We start from the raw sequence: 20,639 nt of genomic DNA, 5'->3' as shown, positions 1-20,639 counted from the left end.
GAACCGCGGTCCCTGTGCTTTGCCAAGCTTGTTTCAAGTAGGTGCTTTAGACCACTGAGCCATCTCTCCAGCCCCAAGCTGCAATTTTTAAGTGTAGAAATGAGTGAAAAGGGAACCCTGTGAAAGAAAAACATATATACTTTGGGAGAAAATTTTGTCACTTACTATCTATGTAAGTGGAAGTAACTTGTTTCGCCTGTCTACATCTATTATTTTGGCAATAATATTAAGCAATACAAGGTGGTTTCCATGCTAAATACTATTCTAAGAACACTCAAATCATGTAATCTTTGAAATTTGTTTTATGATTTTAGCCCCACATTACAAATGAGGAAACAGAGGTAGGTGTGGTCAGGTTATTTCTTGAGGTAATACACCTGAGAAGTCTCAGAGTACAGATTCAACCACAAGTTCCTGCTTGAGTTGGCCTCACTATGCATCTGGTACCTCCATCTGCAAAAGAAATCACAGCTACCCTGGGTTACTGTCATTAGTCCACTTTAGTTTATGCATTCTTATTCCTGCCAAGCTAAGAGACCCTAGGAACAGAGCCAGAGAAAACGATTCAGAAGCACGTGGCTTACTGGGTAGACACAGGTCAGGAAAATTCTTTAAGCTGGTGAGAAGTAGGTGTATGGGGGCTAAAGCAAAGAAGTTTCCCATCCAGGTAGCTGTAGAGTATACAACATCCTCACAGAAGTGACACCAGCCCCGCACCGTGAGGTAAGGGGTTGCAGGCTTGCTTTCTACTTTACTTTGCCTTTAATTTTGTTTCTTAATAACTTAGAACTGCACCACAGGTTTTGGGATGTCCAAGAGCAGTGAAAAGATGGCCAAGGAAATTGTGTCACTTCCCAGGACAATGCAGACAAATTCTCTGGAGAGAGAAGGGAGCCTTCACAGACAGCTCTTGGGGAAGGGATCTGAGTGAGTCACACCACACTCAAAGCTGCTCTTTAACAGACCTTTATGGCCTTAACTCAATATTTCCCATCATTTATTAATTTAATCTGCAGAGTAGTAAGTGGGGAGTAATGTTGTGGTTTTGACTTTGGTTCGATATGCCATAATATAAATGAACACAAAAATTAATCGAATGAAAGACTAACAGACATTGCATGGATTTCTGTATGAATGATATGCCCCCCCAAATTGAGACACCTGTAGTTATCCTAGGTGCTCCTGCTGCCTAGCTGTAAAATGTGTAATGACAATCACAGATGTCATTCACAATGCACAGATGCTGTGGTTTGGATAGTATACTCCCAGACCCAGGTAAGAAAGCCCTGCTCCTCAGAAAGTCACTGTTGGAGAGGGTGGGACCATTAACAGGTGGACGAGAAAGATGCTCAGGCCAGGGGTTATGTATGGCTCAAAGGATCAGGCAACCTTAGTCTCAGAGTCTTTCTCTGCTGCCAGGTTTGTGATGTGACTGGTTTACTCCATCACTCACTCCTAGAATGATGCGAACCCTTTCCAAGGGCCCAAAGCTAAAAGGCTACTTGATCTTGGACTGGAAACTCCACAAACGTGGGACAAAAATCAACTGCTTTTATTCATAAATTAGTCATCTCAGGTATTTTATTATAGTAACTTGATGCTGCCACAATTGATTTTAGAGTTTGTGTAGTTTTTCTCTACAGAGAATTTAGTCTTACTGAGACAATAAAAATGTGTCCTCGGTCATACAATATAAGCTTTCAGCTATTATAAAATGCAAAGGATCATTTAACCTAAAAATTTGTGAAAGAAGAAAGAAATATTATTTGTCATGACTACATGTCATACCAGCCAATACAAGAAGGTAAGATTAAGGGAGATTTAAATCTCCTAAGAGATAATCTTCCATGAAGATTTTATTTAGAGCAAAGTAAATATTTTAAACAGTAAGATCCCTCCAAACTCTACTGTGGCTGATATCCTCTAGTGTAATTCAAGAGTTGTAATTATCATACATAAAATGAAAGTTCAGGAAAATATTTTTATTTCATCACATAGAAGAAAGAGAGAAGAAAAATTAAACAAAGAAGTACTATAACTACCAATCAAGTATCAATATGAAGTGTCAGTATTCCAGTGGGACAGGTCCAATGCCACAGGCGCTCAGTGTTTTGCTACTTTCCACCTACACAGTAAATGGCTGACCCTAGACAGCAGTGATGTCAGGAGGGGGGAGATCTTCTCCCCAACTTCTCAGGATAATCACCTGGCTGTTCTGATGAGAAAGCCCATACATAATCTAATAACTACAGTACTTGGAAATACATGGAAATTGCAAACTAGCAGCTTTAATGACCAAGAAAATATAAGAACAAAACATATTAATCATATTTTTCTAGTTGAAATTCAGGTCAGGAGCAAACTTTTTAATGTCCTGAATTCATAAAATATCAACTTTTGCGCTATTTCACTTCCTTAAAGCACACTGATTGGAGTTTTTATAACTGAAGCACCTCACTCATTCAAAATGGGCATAAAGGTTTCAGTGAAATAACCTCTACGTGATAAAAATTCTGTGGCAAACTTCCAGAATGTCCTACAACAGGAATTAAAGCAAAAACTCAGCATACAACTCACCCTTTGCATTTCACACTGATATAATTTAATTAGTAGCAAGGGAAGAACCTTCAAGTTCAAGTAGCTTTCAGTGTTTAGTTTTAGAAATGACTTTTTTTTTTAATGTATTTGGTAAAGGTTCTCACTGTGCAGCTCAGACTCGTAGTGATCACCCTGTTTTCAGCCTTCCCAGCACTGGGATTGCAGGCATGTGCCACCGCACCTGGTCTCAGGGGCCTGCTCAGTATGCCAGGGTTTGGGACCTGCACGGCATGTGGTTCCAGGGATTGCACCCCTGGTCCCTGCGCTTGCCTAAGCAGGTGCTTAGTCCCCTGAGCTAGGAAATGACTTGAGACTGCATGATATGGGACAATTATATGTCAATGGGAAAACTGTAACAGAGTATCACTTACCAAGGAAGCTTTTGGTTTTGATGTTGCTTTTGTCTTTAGACTTACTGGATTAAACTTTATACCAAGGTTTTTTTTCAGGAAAGCCTGCAATAAATTCAAGTCTCATGTTTATTTACATGCCATAAAATACATCTATCTTCTGGAGTGTTAGCAATAATTAAGGAATCAGTTGAATTCTAAGAAGGCTAAAACTAATAAATACATAACTAAATATGACATCTAGTCTTACATGAGTATATCAGAATGAATATACACAGTTCTGCAAACTACTTATTGTCTATTTTCATATATGACAATTCAAGTCATCATTCAGCTTTCAAATGTTGATATTCTTCAAAGTTGGCTGAGGAAATTTTAATTCTGTGCTGTCTTAGTTACTTTTCACTCATTGCTGGGACAAAATACCCAACACCCAAAATGAAGGAAAGAAAGGTTTATTTAGCTCACAGTTTGTGGAGGTTTCAATCTGCACTTGGCTGGCTCCCAGATAGAGTGGCACATGGCAGATACTTCTTCAGAGGGAGGACTGTGGTAGGCAGCTGAATTAGATAGAAATATTATAGGTAGTCAGACAGAGCCAGGCCTTCAAGGAGACAAGATGGAAAACAAGGTGACTTTGCAACTTGGAAGAGACAGCCACTCCCATATAGGCTCCACCTCAAGACCAAGGCAAAAGAGGAAACACGGCTACATACTTCCCTAGGGATGGGTATCAAGGACTGATATTCTAAATAGGTATCAATCACCTTGAAAGAACCCAAATGAGTCACTAGCCCAATCCACAACAGGAAGAGACCTTGTCCTGCATTCATGCCCTCTTGCTATGTGACTCACTTCCCCATTTGGTACTGGCTTTAATTAATTTACCTGAGAAATGGTGCTTGTAATCTCAGTGGTTGACCATAGTTTTGCCCCACCCCATGCCCACCTAAGCAAGTTCCCATGTCTTCACCACTTTCGACCCACCTCACCACATGGTTTTCCTGTATAAAAGTCCATGGAAGAGACAGCTTCCCTGGGGACAACCTGCTTAGGCCCCTCGACTGTCCCTGTCTGGGACAGGAGTTTCTTTCCCTCAATAAGTATATTCTGATCATGAGGAAAAAAAAAAAAAAAAAAGGACCAGCCTGAACTATATAGTAAGGCTTATTTAAAAATTTAAAGAATGCTATTGTGAACTCTTTTCCTTCCTTAAGAATTGCAGCAATGAGCCAGGTATGATGGCATATATTAAATCCCAGCACTCAGGAGGTGGAAAGCAGGAGACTTGCGGTAAGTTGGAGAAATGCTAAATAGTGGGTTAAAGGCCAGTGTGAACCACATTTAAAAAAAAAATTAATTAATGGTAAAGTATACCACAGAAAGGAATAAAATTTTGTTTAAAATTATGTTGGAAGGGCTGACCAGATAGCTCAGTGGACTAGAGTGCCTGCTTTGGCAGATGCAAGGACTGGGGTTCGATCTCTAGCATGCAGTGCCAGTCCCACCCAGGGGCACACTGAAATGGGGGTTGAAACTGGACAAGGTGGTGCATGCCTGTAATCCCAGTGCTTCAGAGGCTGAAAAAAGAGAATCACTACAAATTTGATCTGTGCAGTGAGACTGTAGACCCTGTATTAAATACATTAAAAATAAAAAAGTTATGTTGGAAAAATTACAGCCATGGTCAAAACCCTTATATGAACAACTTTTATGGAATGCAAAGGGAATTCATAGGGATAATTTTTAGTAATAGGCATTGTTGAACGCTAGGGCTATTCCACAGAGGTCAAACTACAAGCAACCTTAAAATATCCACTCAGCAATTAATTCCAGAATCACAATACTGATTTTAAAAAAGCAAATCCAAAGTTAATAAATAAAAAAGAGCTAAGCATATTCTCAGTTTTTCACTGTAAATACGTAGATCCATTATTTTAAAAAACAAAATATACACTGATCAATTAAAATATCATTATACTATTAATCACTCTTTAAAAAATAATTCTATATTATAGTTCCCCCAATTTCCAGTTAATTTTTGCACACAGGAGAGCTTAGAAGGACCTTTCATATCTAAGCTGTAACATTTCAATTCTTGACTCCAAAATATTCATGTCTATTTAATTATCCAAAATTATGTACTTAGTTTATCTTGAAGCATTACCAATATCTTACACTTCCAACACTGCTGAAAATCATCTTATATCCTGTGTGAGATTCAAAGCAAATTCTTAGCTGAGAAACTGTAAAAATTAAGAAGAAAACTCAATACTGCCATTTTACAGTGGAGTAAGATATAATTCACATTTCAGAGGAGGCAAACAAACAGATTGAAAGAATCCTCAAAACAGTACTGACTGACATGCAGTAAATCAAGCATAAAATCCTAGAATTCCACACAGTCCCTGAAAAGTATGTGGTGGAGGCGTGAATTACAAAGGTGTGAGCAGTCCCACTCGCTGGCTTTGCCCATTGCAACCCTCATTGTCTCTTTCTTGTGTTGCTTTGCCACCACCTACAGCTTGTCTCAGCAGGTATTCTGCATTCTTGAAATCTCAATGTTCTTGGAGTCTCCACGGAACTTTTGGCTTCACACGTAAGAGTTTCATAGGCCACCTTTTCAGTGACTCATTGTCTGGCCTTCTGGACCATTTGCTGACATTTTGGTAGAAGATACAGTATCACCACAACTTTTACATTTTGCATGCTGCAAAACAGGAACCATGTAGGTGTTACCAAGATCTGCCAACTGCTCTTTCAATAGTCAGACCCTCTTGGATCATGGCTACAGTGGCCTCTGAGTACCTAAATGGCAGAATACAGAGAAAACACCCCTCAGACCTGTGAATGAACAAGTCAGTTGTAGATCTCTTTTACAATGAAAGCCAGGCCAGGAATATAGCACAGTGGCATATATCACCTGTCTGGCAAGCACAAGATCTAGAGTTCAATCCCTGATACTGGAAAAAAAAAAAAAAAAAAGCCATAGAGTATACCTTTGAGTATGAAAATGATAGGATTTTGTCAATTCCTGAGATGCCTTTTAAGCATCTATTATCCTAATGCAAAATTTTTGACTTCTTTTTAATCTATAAGCAACTGTGTTGTATTTTGAGCAAGTACTATTTTCTTTTTGTACCAGCAATCGAGCTCAAGACCTTACATTTGTCAGGCAGGTTCTTTTACCACTGAGCTATCTCCTGGGCCCAGCCATGATATATTTTGCCCCACATTTGCAGGTTCTTCCTTTCTGAGGTAACTAAAAACTTTTCAAATGAGCTTTTTAATCTTGAGATTCATTGTACATCTGGCTGAAAGCAGACAAAAGTACTTGGGCCACAGCTTGAACTTCAGGATACTTTGAAATTTGTTCCACAAGCTTAATCAGTTTCCTTCAATCTCATTTTCTCACACTCTCAGGACATGAAAGAATGTAAAAGAATTTTTCTGACAGAATGTGTTACATGTAGCTTGTAGTCCATCTGCCAGTGGTCATTGTTATCAATTGAAATCTGTTGATTAAGATTTTTTTAGCACTGGGAATTAAACTCAGGATGTTAAACTCACCAGGGAGGTGCTTATGCCACTGAGCTGTCTACTCAGCCCCTCACTGTGACTTTTACTGTATACATTTCCATCAAGCTCTGCTCTGCTGAGCTTTGAACAGAGTATCTCATCTACCATGGCTTATATCATTTGATAACTTCTCTACACAACATTTCAAACTGTTCCAAACTCCTCCTATAAGCCACCTCTGAAGACTTCAGAAACACACAAGCAGGTCCAGTCACAACAATAAACCACTACTAGCAACAATTTCTGTCATAGTCCCTTTCCCATAAGACACAATCTTATAATTTCAATCCAGTTAGATAACTCCAACACAGGAATAGGATGGTTCAGAGGTATGGCACTAAAAATGTGCTCAGCATATGGCAGCTAGAAGCAGGAAGAGATGGAACCTGGCTGTAAAATGGACCTACAGCCAGGCCCACTCCACACCAGCACATTTAGCTACTGAACCCATCAAAGGGGGTATCCGGGGCTGGTGAGATGGCTCAGTGGTCTAAAGCACCTACTTAGAACAAGCTTAGCAAAGCACAGGGACCACGGTTCAATACCCCAGCACCACATGCCAGCCAGCCCTGCCCCCTGGTGGGCTGAGCTGGCCACACACACGCACATAAACAAAGGGGGTATCCACTGATGGACACCATCCCCCAATATCAAACCACCTTCCAAACACATGAGGTTTTAGGAGAATAATTTAGTTCTAGTCTATGAACAAGATAGGAAATTTTACATTTTATTTCACCAAGTATTCATCAAATGAGCCCTTCCTTAATACTCCATACATTGAATTGTATGAGGATTGTATAAGTTTATCCTCTTTACCAAAGCTGGGCAATACATGAATTTTCAAAGTAAATATAAATGGCTACAAAATATATCCAAAGACATACATAAGATGTATAGGCTGCAATGAAACAGTACTATGAATGTTCAAATGTTTTTTTTTTCTTTTCAAAGTTTTATTGATAAACATATAGCAATGAGACAGTTTCAAATCAAATCGAAAGTACAGTTTTAACAAATAATACACTGCATATATTCTTCTTAGTGGTTAATTGCTGTACAAGATGCAGACTTGTGATCCTACTTACAAACACCATTAGAAAAAATCATTCCATTCATTAAGAGAATGCAACTATATATCTATCCCGACCACTTTGAATACACAGATACAAAATGGACATTCATAGTTATACCCCAATTTTTTTTAAGTTCCGTTGTTGAATATTATAGGTGTTCAAATTTTAAAAAATCTTTAATCATAGTCATATGAATTGTTCTCAGTGCTATCTCCTGTCATGTTGAGCACACTTATGCTATTCTTGCCTGTTACTGAGTAGTTCTGGAAGTTTTCATTCCTGAGTGTATTAAGATGTGCTGTGATGGCTCCTGCGATGTCTTGAATCTATGCCAAAGTTTCCATGGGCATTTACTATGGGGGAGAGCCAAAAATTTCAAATTGCCAGATCTAGTGAATCCGATGAATGAAGAAACACTATAATGTATTTTTGAGCTCGCCTTTCCATGGGATGGGTCTAACAGCAGTAATAATAATTTTGATCACACTTTATAAAAATCCTCATACAGGATGTGTACAGTTGGTTCAAAAAGTAGTAAAACCAAAAGAACAATGAGATAAGTAGTTGCAGAGGGAGGGGCATTTTGAGACAGATCAATGGCAATGTGTCTTGTACTATAAATTTTAAAATTTGTACATTCATCTTATATTTTAATGATTATATTTTTATACATAAAATAAAATTTCTCCATTATCAATGCATTAATCACCACATTGGAGACATAGTTACCATATAGAAAACATCTACATACATTAAAAATTACTTCGTTTCAATGTATATGTGTATATTTGTGGTGAGTAAATTATTATTCATATAAGTTCAGTTGTGGCAGTCTATTATATTTTATTCATTTATTCATTCATATTATTCTTGAAGGATATATTAAACACAGAATTCTCAGTTAATATTATTTTTTACTTCAAAAACTTTTCCCAGGCAGATTCTGGGAATTTTTCGTTAGATATCTATTATCATTGAATTATTGTCCCCATTATGATATAGATTACCACTGAATATTTTAAAGCACATGCTTCAGACATGACTCTAGTCTATTCTGTTTATTAGTTTACCATCAAAATTGTGAAGCCATCGTAGGCTAGCATAACTGCTGTCTGCCAAAGGGTCATTTAAGTTCAAACTCAGAGAGAATTCTGATGAAATATCCCAACACCTTACACAAATCATCAGGTTTGCATGGTTGACCTATAGATTCTTCAGCCGTAAAAAAGGCACAGTATTTGAGGATGTTACATTTTGATTGGTTCGTTGTGTAGTCACTAAGAAATGGATACACATTACTTTTTTGTGCAAGAATTAGTCAATGGGTAGATACCCTCAGCTTCATCTTAAATTTAGTTCTTAGTCTTTGAGATAAAAAACCAATGTGATTATCCAGGGGTGATCAAGAAAATAAAAGCAACTATCTCTAATGGTGTTAAGCAGTGTTGAGTTACTTGAAAAAGTTATGGAATTTCTAGCAGAATAAAAGATCTAGGAATAATTGTGGTAAATCTCAGTTTACCACTAATTTTCTGAAAGTGAGGAATTTCTAGGAGCCACAAAATGCTTAAGTTCAATGCTCACATTACCTCAAAAACTGTATCTAGATTTCCACTTCACCCAACTATTCCCCTTCTAGGTATCTTCCTACAAGACTTAAGGAAACCATATTACAGAGATACATGCATAGTCATGCCTATGGCAACACAATTTTTAAATATCTAAATCATGTAGAGCAGCCTATATGTCAATAAACAGAGGAATGGATAAAAAAAATGTCATATTTGTGCATGATGGAACACTACTCTGTCCTAAAGAAGTATAAACTTGAGACATTTCTGGGAAAATGGATGCACCTTGAGGCCATATTATTAGGTGAAACAAATTAGACACAAAAGCTGAAATATCAGTTTCTTTTCTATGAGAAGCCCAAAATATAAGGAAAGAGTAAAATAAAAGGTAGATAAAAGAAAATATAAAATATTTATCAAAGGAATACAGGGTCAACAGATGGAGGGAAATGGGGATAGGATGCAGAGAGGGAACATGTGCTGTTATGTACCCACTCCACACCAAATATGTAAAGTCTTTCTACAGCAAATGTCTAGTAAGAAAGAAAAAGATCATATCTCTGAATATATGCATGCAGATATGCAGTGCAACAGGACATCTATCTCTCTGTATATATTTCACAAATAATAGCATGTCAAGCAAAGTGATGTCATAATAATACTAAGACAAGGATTTTATTAGAGAAGACCTCAAACACAAATTTAGGCAAGAAAACATAAAATTTTAGCATACAAAAATGTTTCCATATTACTGTGATTAAAACAACAGCAACAGCAAAACAAATCAACTGACATATTTCAGTCAGTCTACTCCGAGTAGAAAGGAACTTTTTAAAAGCCACAAAAAACATGCCCACACTATCAAGTCTCCAGACCTTGCACACATGTGCTGAGTGCTATCTTGTATCATTGTTTGATAGAAATGGAAATAAAGCAATTGACTTTCAATGGTAAGGTGCTAAAATAGCAATCGCTGTCATTTTTATTGTATAGACAAGTGTTTTATTGCAATGCTAAATCCATCCGTCTGGTATTTTGGTAATCAGGATAAGGACTTGCATCAAATTGGAGATCAATATGAAGGCTTCGAGTTTATCATTCTTAATAGCTGAATAATACTCCATTGTGTAAAAATACCACATCTTTTACAACCATTCCTCAGGTGATGGGCATCTTAGTTGTTTCCAAGATTTGGCTATCACAAATTGTGCTGCTATAAACATAGGCACACATATATCCCTATGATATGATGTTTTCAGATCCTCTGGGAAAATTTCCAGTATGGAAATAGCTGGTTTAAAGGGGATTTCCAGTCCAACTTTTCTAAGGAGTCTCCACACTGATTTCCATAACGGCTGCACCAGTCTACATTCCCACCACCAGTGGAGAAGGGTACCTTTTTCCCCACAGCCTCTCCAACTTTTGACCTTGGGTGATTTCTTTATGATAGCCATTCTTTCAGGAGTGAGATGATATCTGAATGTTGTTTTAATTTGCATTTTGCAGGTGGCTAGTGATGTGGAGCATTTTTTCATATATTCATTTGCTTCTTTAATTTCATCCTATGAGAAGCATGTGTTCATCTCTGATGCCCATTTCTGGATTGGGTTAAAGTGGATGCAACTTGAACATATACTCATAAGTGAAATAAATCAGACACACATATGTAAGTATTGTATAGTTTCCCTAGTAGAAGAACTCAAAAGAAGAAATACAAATAGAACGGCATAATACAAGTAAAAGGAAAGCAGGATATCAAGGACTAACTAATCAAGAGAGGGAAAGGAGAAGAGTTAGGAAACATCACAATGTCAAGCCATACAGTTATATGTAGAAGATGGGCAAGGCAATGATCCTGAGAATCTTAAGAAGACTTTTGAATCTAGCAGTAAATTGGAAAGATTCTCACCATGACTAACTATATATACTGAAACCTGTGAACTAAGCAACTGCACTGCAGATGGTAATCTGTAACAGTAGTTTCATGTTTGGAGTGCTTGTGATTCTGGTATTCTGAATATGGGCTGCTTGTCATGACATGCCAGTTGCTGCTATGCTGTCCTTGGGTAGATGGCTGCTCAAAAAGAAGGAGGTGATGAATGAAAGCAAGACACAGGAAAAGGAATATTGTGGGCCTGTCCTGCTTCAAGGTTGTATATGGTTAGTTTTGTGGACTTATGTGTAAACATAAGAAGTATATAATTCTTTATGCCTATTTTAAAAATATATTCTAATTTTTAATTTTTATCATATTCTGTGGGGACATAAAGTTCAACATATCAATACTTGATGAAAAAACCTGTTCCATGTTATGCCTAAGATGTTTGATATTCAGACAAATAGTGAGGTTAAGCTTAACAGGCTAAGTTGTATGGTATTAACAATAAGCTTGTCTTCTGGATGGTTAACAACCTAATTTTGCAGACCAAATTAGAGAAAAAGGAGGGCTGCAAGGAAAGCCAACATTTTGGCCCTAGCCTTCCAAGGTCAATTAAGACTCAGGACATATAAGTACTTGTACTGTTACATCATGTAACTTGGTAGTGTCACAAATTTTCTAATCAAAGGGATTATGGGGCCAAAGAGGAAAGTGACCGTTGTGTGAAAGTGATCGACGATGTAGAGTGTGCCTAAGGAGAGTCACATGGAGAGAAAACATTCTCTCAGGCTCTCACAGAGAGCACATTGACCAAGCAATGGCCGTGACTCATCCACATGGCTGACACTGACAAAGGTTCTACAATCTGAGGTACAGGATCTCAGGATAAATATCCTGAGGGCATTTCACTGACCTTCTCAGACCAAAAAGCTACAACTCTTGTTGCATAGGTTCTGCTTTACCTTGGTCTTAACCATCCAGCAGAAAAGTATAAATACGAAATATAAGAAGTAAAGCCATGCTGTTATGTTGAGCTATAGGGGACTCAGGTCAACAATTTCTGACATTGCCACTGGAAAGACCCAATACTATTATGGGCTACTGGACTCTTTTTTTAGAATATTTTGCTGAGTTTACACACCTATAGTATTCAAATATCAGAACATAACAAAAAAGGGGGATATAGATGAATGTCCATTTTGTGTCTGTGTATTCAAGGTGGTTAGGACAGATATATAGCTACATTCTCTTAATGAATAGAGAGATTTGTTCTAATGGTGTTTGTGGATAGGATATCATGTCTGCATCTTGTACAGCAATCAACAACTAGGAATAATGTATGCAATGTTTTAATTATTGAAACTGTCCTACCAATTCAATTTGAAACTGTCTCATTGCTATTTGTTTCTCAATAAAATTATGAAAAAAAAATCGGAGTTCAAATTATTGTGTGGCTCTGTGAGGTAAAATTGATGACAATTTATTACAGATGACATTATGATCAAAAGAGTTTAAATAATTTTTCCAAAGTCAAGATAGAATATAAAAAATAGAAAGATGACAAGCAACTATGGACTCTCAAGACTATTGTTTTTAAAATAATGTGTTAATTTTTCCCTATGTATTCATATTCTATTCTTATCTCTATTTCAACCTAGCACTTAAGGAGAGTGTTATAATCTCTCTACCTTCACACTTTTTCATATTGTCACCACTACTGTTATGAAATAATTTCTGATCATCAGAATTCTTAATCTGAACATGTGCTTGCAGAAGAAAAAAATCTTACTTAGCTAATATTCTTGCTTACCATATTGAATATTTTCTCCTTATCTTATATTTTATTTCTTTATGAAAATATAATTCCATACCATGACATTTCCCATTTTATATACATTCACTCCCCCAATATTTTTGGAGGTAATACATTCCAAGACTTCCTCTGCGGGCCAGAAAAAGCAGATGGCGCTGACTCTAAATATGCTGGACTTTCTTTCCTATACTTGCAAGTAATGGTACAGCTTAATTTATAAATTAGGTATAGTCAGGGAAACAGCTATAATAAAATAGATCAACTATGAGTACATGTATATTAATAAGTTCTGTGAATATACTCTTTCACTCTCAAAATATTGTGATGTAGATCTTATCAAGCTCCATGCACACTGCTTTTTCTATCCTTATTAAATCAAGATGTTTCTAATTTTCACTTTAAGAAAGCATGATAAAGCGTGTTTCTCTTTGGCATAGATAAATTTCCAACATTCACTACCATTGTGCTTTGTAGTTACTAAGAATAGTAAAGATTAAACACAAACACCAATACCACATCGGTTGATCAAATATCCAAGACAGAGAATAAATGACAACAAGCAGATACAGTACAGGCTGGATAAAGAGCTAATTTACTTCCTGTAAGTGGAGTACGAAAACATGAGATTTCATCATGCTGCTCAGAATCCTAACAGTTTAAAACTTGAGAATTATTCCTTTCTGGACTCTTTCATTTGTTATTTGAAGACTGCAGTTGGTTGTGGGTAACTGAAGTTATAGAGAGCAAAGCCGTGAATGATGAAGGACTATGGTCATTGTTCTCACTGTATGTATAGCTCATGCAAACATCACTCACATAATTTTATAACATGTCTGTCACCTCAAAATTAAAAATTAGCTCTAGATCTATTTTCTGTTTATAAATTTTCCCATCAAGGACTTTTAAAAAATAGAAATATAAAATGTGTGATATTTTGTGAAATAAATTATTTTGAGGGGGATGCAGGGTCTTGTTATGTATCCCAGCCTGGCCTTGAACTCACTATTTAGCCAAGAAACTCTTCTCCTGCTTCAGGCTCCAAGTGCTGGGGTTACAGGTATGCACTATGATGCTCAGCCAAGAAATACATTTACTTAAACATTTTTTTTTTGCACTAGAGATTGATTGATGTTTTTGTATTTGTTTTGAGATATGTCCTCGGCTCTTTTATTTATTTTATTTTTTCCTGAGACAGGGCCTTAATAAGTTGCCCCAGTTGTGCATGTACCTGAGATCCTCCTGCCTCATCCTCTGAGAATGATGGGATTATCAACACCCACCACTGTTCCTGCTAATATTTTCATTTTTATTTAAGTTTATTTCTAATTTATATCTGAAAATTTGAACACACTATAAGGGTACTATATGATGTTTTGATATATGTGTGCATTATAATCAAAGTAAATGTATCTCTCTTCAATCATTTATGGTCTTTTATAGTAAAAACATTCAAAGCTTCCTTCTGCCTTTCTCGGGTATACAGTACACAATCACTACAGCTGCTCTGCTGGGCACTTTCACTCTTATCTAACTGGACCTCAGTCTCTGTTGACTGACTTTTCTCCATCTTCCCTTCTGCCTGTTCTCACTGGCCACTAAGAAGCACATCCTGTTCTCAACTTGTACAAGATCTTCTCATTTAATGCACTGATGACCAGTTCCACTCGTGAGCATAAGTCTCAACCGACCATATTTCATTCTTTGTGATTATTTGAAAAGAATTTAATTGTGCATATGCAGCCCCTTTTCTTATCTATGCTCAGCTGATGCATACTTAGATTGCTTACACTTATAGACTGCTGTAATGTTCCAAAAAATATGGGAGTCAGCTATGAATTGAGTATTTTGATTTTACCTACGAAGGACATATCTCTAGACATGGAGGGCTGGATCACACTGTAATTATAGACCTAATATTTTTGGAACCCTCCATGCCATCTTTCATATTGCTATAATTATTAAAGTTCCTTACCAGTACCTGTTATCTTCGGAATTTTTTTTATAATGCCTGCTTTTATTGATAAGCTTTTCTGATTTTTATGTTCATTTTTCTGATATTTAGTGATGGTGAATATTCTTTACTTTTGGAAATTTATGTATCTTCTTTTAAGAAATGTCTTTATATATAACAATTTCCCTTTTATAAATCAGGTTATTTGTTTATATTGTTAAGTTTTTATAGTTCTTTGCATAATTTGTTCCTTTGTCAGATGTATGGTTTGCAGATACTTTTCTCCATTCTGTGAGTTACTGCTTCATTTTTTGATTAATTTCCTGCAGTTAGCAGAAGCATGTTATCTTTTATGTATATTTTTAATCTAGGCTTATTTTCACTTTTTGGTCCAAAAAATCCCTGTCCACTTGAATGTCCTGAAGCATTTTCCCTCTTCTAGGAATTTTATAGTTTCAGGACTTCCATTTAACTTGTTAAGCCATTTTTTGTTGATTTTCATTCCTGGGGAGAAATAATTGTTTTATTCTTTTTCATATGGATACACTATTTTCCAACACTATTAATTGAAAGATTATCCTATCTTCTATGTATAATCTTAGCATGTTTGTTGCGAACCAGTGGATTTATAGTGAGACTTATCTGACCCATTGTTCTAGGTTGTTTTGCTCAGCTTCTATACAAATATGTTGTTTTGATTACTAATGATTTGTAATAATTTTAAGATCAAGTGGTATAATGCCACTTGCTTTGTTCTTTTATTTCTGAATTGCTTTGGTTATTCCGTTTTTCTTTGTGGAGTCCCATATAAAACTTAGAATTTTTTTCTAGCTGTGCAGAAAAAAATCTGTTATTTTAGAAAGTATTGTATGGAATGTATTATAAAAAGATTGTAGGGCTGGCGTTATAGCTCAGCAGACTAAAGCTCCTGCTTAGGCAAAGCTAGGCAATTTTAGGCAAATGCAGGGATTGTGGTTCAATCCCCAGTATCATATGTTGCTCCAGATTCACCCCCAGGGTGGGCTGAACCAAGCTGAGTTCAGGCACGGTGGTACACACCTATACTCCCAGTGCTGGGTAGGCTGAAAGCAGGAGGATCACCATGATTCTGAATTGCCTAATGAGACCCTGTAACAATCAAATACATTCTTTAAAAAGTGAATAAAAGAGATTTTAACTGTAACTATTATACCACACAATGGATATAGGATAGTTTTTTTATTTTTGTGTCTTCTGTTATAACAATGCTTTATAATTTTCATTGCGGACATTTCTTTGATTAAACATTTTCCTGGGCATTTTAATTTTTGTAGCTATTAGAAATGAAATATTTCCTTGGGTTCTATTTAAAGTATTGACATTGGTGTATATCAACATTACTGATACCTGTATGCTGATATTTTAAATTAATTTTATTTAGAAAAAATAGCAATGAGACAGTTTCAAAACAGGTTAGTAAGACAGTTACAATAATTAATACATTGTATATTGTTTTCTACATAGTAGTTATTCATAGTACAAGATACAGACATGATATTCCATCCAAACACTATTAGTAGAAATCTTTATTTTCACTGAACTAAGAGAAAGTAGCTGTACATCTCTCCTATACTATTTTGTACATTTCACTACAAAATGGTCCTTCATTTATATCCACTTTTTTGTTTAATTTGGTCAGAGATGGGTATTCCATTTCCATTTAAATAATGTAGGTGAATGAATTCAGCAAAATAATCCCATATAGTCTAGCACTCCATAATAGTAGTGGGTTATCCATAGGACTGGCAATGTCAGAAGTTGGCCGTACCACCCTGAACATGCCTGATTTCGTCTGATCTTGAAAGCTAAGCAGGGTCGGGCCCGGTAGGTAGTTGGATGAGAGAAGTGTATGCTGATTTTGAACCTGCAAGTTTTCTGAGTCTATTTGTTACTGTAGATTCTGGTAGATTCTGAGACTCTGTATATATGAGACCATATTACTAAACACAGTGACAATTTAACCATCTAGTTTTCCCCCTTTAGTCAATTGCTGCAACTAAGATTTCCAGCACCATATTGATTTAAAGCAGTGGAAGCAGTCCTCCTTGTCTTGCCCCAGAATTCAAAGAGAATGATTTCAGCTTTCTACTATTCAAGACAACTTTATCTCTCGTGTTACTACACATGGACTCTTACGCTGGGGTATACTCCTTCTATACCTAATAGTTTTAGTATTTAGATTTTGAATTCTATCAAATGTCTTACTACATCTATTGAGGTGATCACATGATTTTTGTCCTTCATTTTATTGATATAATGTATTGTATTTATTGATTAGTGTATGCTGGACCATCTTTGATGGAATGTCAAATATTGGCTGTATTTGTAATTTCTACAATGTATAATCATTTCATTAGAGATTAATTTCTTCGTGCTACCATTTGGCATATATAACATCTTTATAGTTCAATATTATATAGCTTGCTTTCAGATAGACTTACAGATGTTGTTATTTTGCGCTTTAAAATACTGTATAGTTCCCTCAGGGACATGTGGATAGGCACAAAGAAATTAGCCTGCAGGTACCTTTAAACAACAGAAGTATCCTCCACATACCAATTTCACTCAGACACTGTACCCTAACCAAATACTGTAATTTCACCCATGTGCTTTCTTCTCCTAGGGTGGACCAGGGAGCTGTACAGAACTGTACTATATCACTGTCATCTTGCAAGGGCCAACACAAGTTGGCCCTTATCTAGTTTGATATCTTCTAGTGAGTAAATGGAGCAACAAATCTATATTAATGGTGAGAGTTCTGTATTTGTCTAAGACTGCATAATCATACCATATTTAAAATTTTGAGCACAATTTCTCATGTATTTCATGAAATCTCTAATTCCATTTGTTATTTTTTAGAAAGTTTTTTTAAAAATGTATTTAGTACACGTCTCATTATGCAGATCAGACATGTAGTGATCCTCCTGTTTTCAGTCTCGCAAGCACTGGGATTACAGGCATACACCACCACGCCCAGTCTCAATCAATGTCTCAGCACATCCTGGGTGCATGTCAGGCCAGGGATTGAACCCTAGACCCCTGCATCTGCCTAAACAGGTGTTTAAATCCACTGAGATATCTGGCCTGCCCTTACAAGCTTTTTTAAAAAATCTTTTTATTTGTTTGGAATAGGGTCTCATTACACAGCTTGGATACATAGTGATCCTTCTGTCTCAGCCTCTCCATTCTTGGGATTACAGGTGTATGCCACTACTTTCAGTTTTAGTGGCCATCACAGCAGCACTAGCTTGTGCTTGCTAGGCAGGCACCCAGATTGCTGAGCTGTCTCCCTAGCCCCATTTGTTATTATTTTAAAATCTTTTATCTTCAATCTTTCATTTTAGCTCAAGATTCAGGTATTTCAGCACTGTGAAGATCCTGTGTTAGGCTATAGGGCTTCATAGTGCTCCTAATGTAGTGCACGTTCATTGCACATTTGCCAAATGAATGAAAGTGTGGATGAATATTTGTTGAGGAAAATCTGGTTCAGTCTAGTACATACAACAAAATGACACACATTTTAAAAACATGTAGACTTTTGTTCTTGATGTAACACAGAACAAGCTGACAAAAATAAGAAAGACCTGTCAATGATACCTCATTGCTTTTGAAGTGAGAACCTCACTGTGTAGTAAGTGAAATCAACCTGGCTCCTCCAATACTTCATATTGGTTCGGGAAAAGATGCTAGAAATACATAGGGAATAATATCTAGATTGTTCTAATATCTCCCAGACCACCAGCTGTATAGGCATAAGGCTAATAAATAATGGTAGAATGTATTCCTGGCTATTATTAAATGGCTGGGTTTTGCAGGTGTTGCACACTGCTGCCAAATTTGCTTTCCACCACAGCAACCACACAGAAAAGGTTGTGGACACTACTGCTTGAAAGAGTCTGGATAGAAGTTGCCATCTTCTTCACAACTCTCCCCAAATCTAAACTCAGCTGTGCCCCAACATCTCCATCCTTTCATGGACAGTTCCTCTGCTGGTAGCGTAAAAGCAGAGCACAAGTGAAAGGCACCATTTTTTTCCCTACTGACCTGAATTATTTCAGCAGGCTTTTATACAGTATTTAAAATATAGCATTATGCTTTCCTATGGTAAGCACAAGGTGTGTGTGTGGGGGGGAGAATTCCTGATGCTAAAAGATATTAGGGAGAAAATAAAGCTAATCATGAAGAATCATTGCCAGTCATAGGTTACACTTTCGTATTATGTTTGCTTCTCAAATTTGTATGCAGAAACATTGACTCAACACTATGTGAGGGTATTCGGAGATAAGACTTTTAAAGAAGGGATTAGGGTAAATGATGCCCTGTGGACTCTAATTCACTATGACTGGTGTTCTTATAAGAAAAGTAGTTAGGACACACACACATACACACACACACACACACACACACACACACACACACGACAGCCTGAAGATGTAATGAGATGACCACGTAGAAGCCAATAATCCAAATGTCAAAAGAAATGAAATATAACTTCATTTAACATTTCTAACACTTCAGAATTATAAGAAAGAAAGTTGCTGTGTGCTTATGTCACCAAGAAATGCATTTCAGGGCCCGGGGCCCTGCAGTCTGTGTGCTGAAAGCTCAGCCTCCACTGCAGGGCGGCTGTGCCTAGGCTTTGGGCAAGGACCTCCGTCCTGAGGACTCCGACCATCAGCGGTGCATCCATGGACAGACTCAGAATTTGATGGCAATGTTAGAAGGTATTAGAAATGCTAGAATAAAGGAAGTTCCTGGAACTACCACGGAGCTTCATTAGTGTCTTTTCTGCTTTTGGAAGCCATGAGGTGACAGCCCTGCTCACCCCCGCCTTCCCACTGTGCCACACTGGCTCGCCACAGGCCCAGAGACACTGGAAACAGCTGACCAATTTTTTGACTGAAACATCTAAAACTGCAAATCTTTCTTATTTTAAGGTGTTCTTCTCAAACATTTTGTCATATTAAAAAAAAAAAAAAAACTAACACATCTGGACTTTGGTATTTTGTTATGGTAGCCCTGGCAACTAATACATTATCAGTGTTTGTCTTTGAAATGGAAGAGCCCAAAATCCCTTTGCTGAAAACTCTTGGAGCTTAATATGATTTAGAGTTAGATTTTTAAAAAAATCTTAGAGCATGTGGCATTTATTATGTAAAATCCCAGAAGCAGCCTGGAGTAATGCCATGTAATCAAACTCATAATTTTCATTTTCTGAAAGAAAATGTATGAAAATACTCAGTAACAGAAAAACATAGAATGTAAACATCTTCACATTAGGTTATATCAGGATTTGATTTCAAACAAATGGTACTAAACTAAAATAAGTAACCATAAATCAACCTCTAAGACTTGCTTTTCTTCTGTTATGAGATGAAATATTAGAATTGGGTAGGACTCAGATATAAGGAACAGTAGGCTATTATGTGCAATATTTTGTCATTTTACAAAGAGAATGTTTAATGAATAGTGATTTGTCTTAGTCTATTTCTGAATATCAAAATACCAATCTTTATGTTCCTGGTGTCAGTTATCTTGTTGTCACTAAAGAATCCCTTGATGCGTCCCTCCATCCCTGAAGCCTATTTATCTAAAAATACACATGCTGTACAATTTGACTGAGTGACCTAATTTTTTTGTTTCCTTTCCTTTATTATTATTATTATTAGTAGTAGTAGTAGTAGTAGTAGTAGTAGTAGTAGTACCAGGAATCAAACTCAGGATCTGTGACTCCCAGGCATGTCACTGAGCCATATCCCTGGCCAGTGCCTTCACTAATGAAA

Source organism: Octodon degus, unplaced genomic scaffold, assembly GCF_000260255.1.
Source record: "Octodon degus isolate 3935 unplaced genomic scaffold, OctDeg1.0 scaffold00157, whole genome shotgun sequence".
In the NCBI taxonomy this organism is placed as follows: Eukaryota; Metazoa; Chordata; class Mammalia; order Rodentia; family Octodontidae; genus Octodon; species Octodon degus.
The sequence above is the reverse complement of the archived record's forward strand: the minus strand, read 5'-3'. Positions refer to the sequence as shown.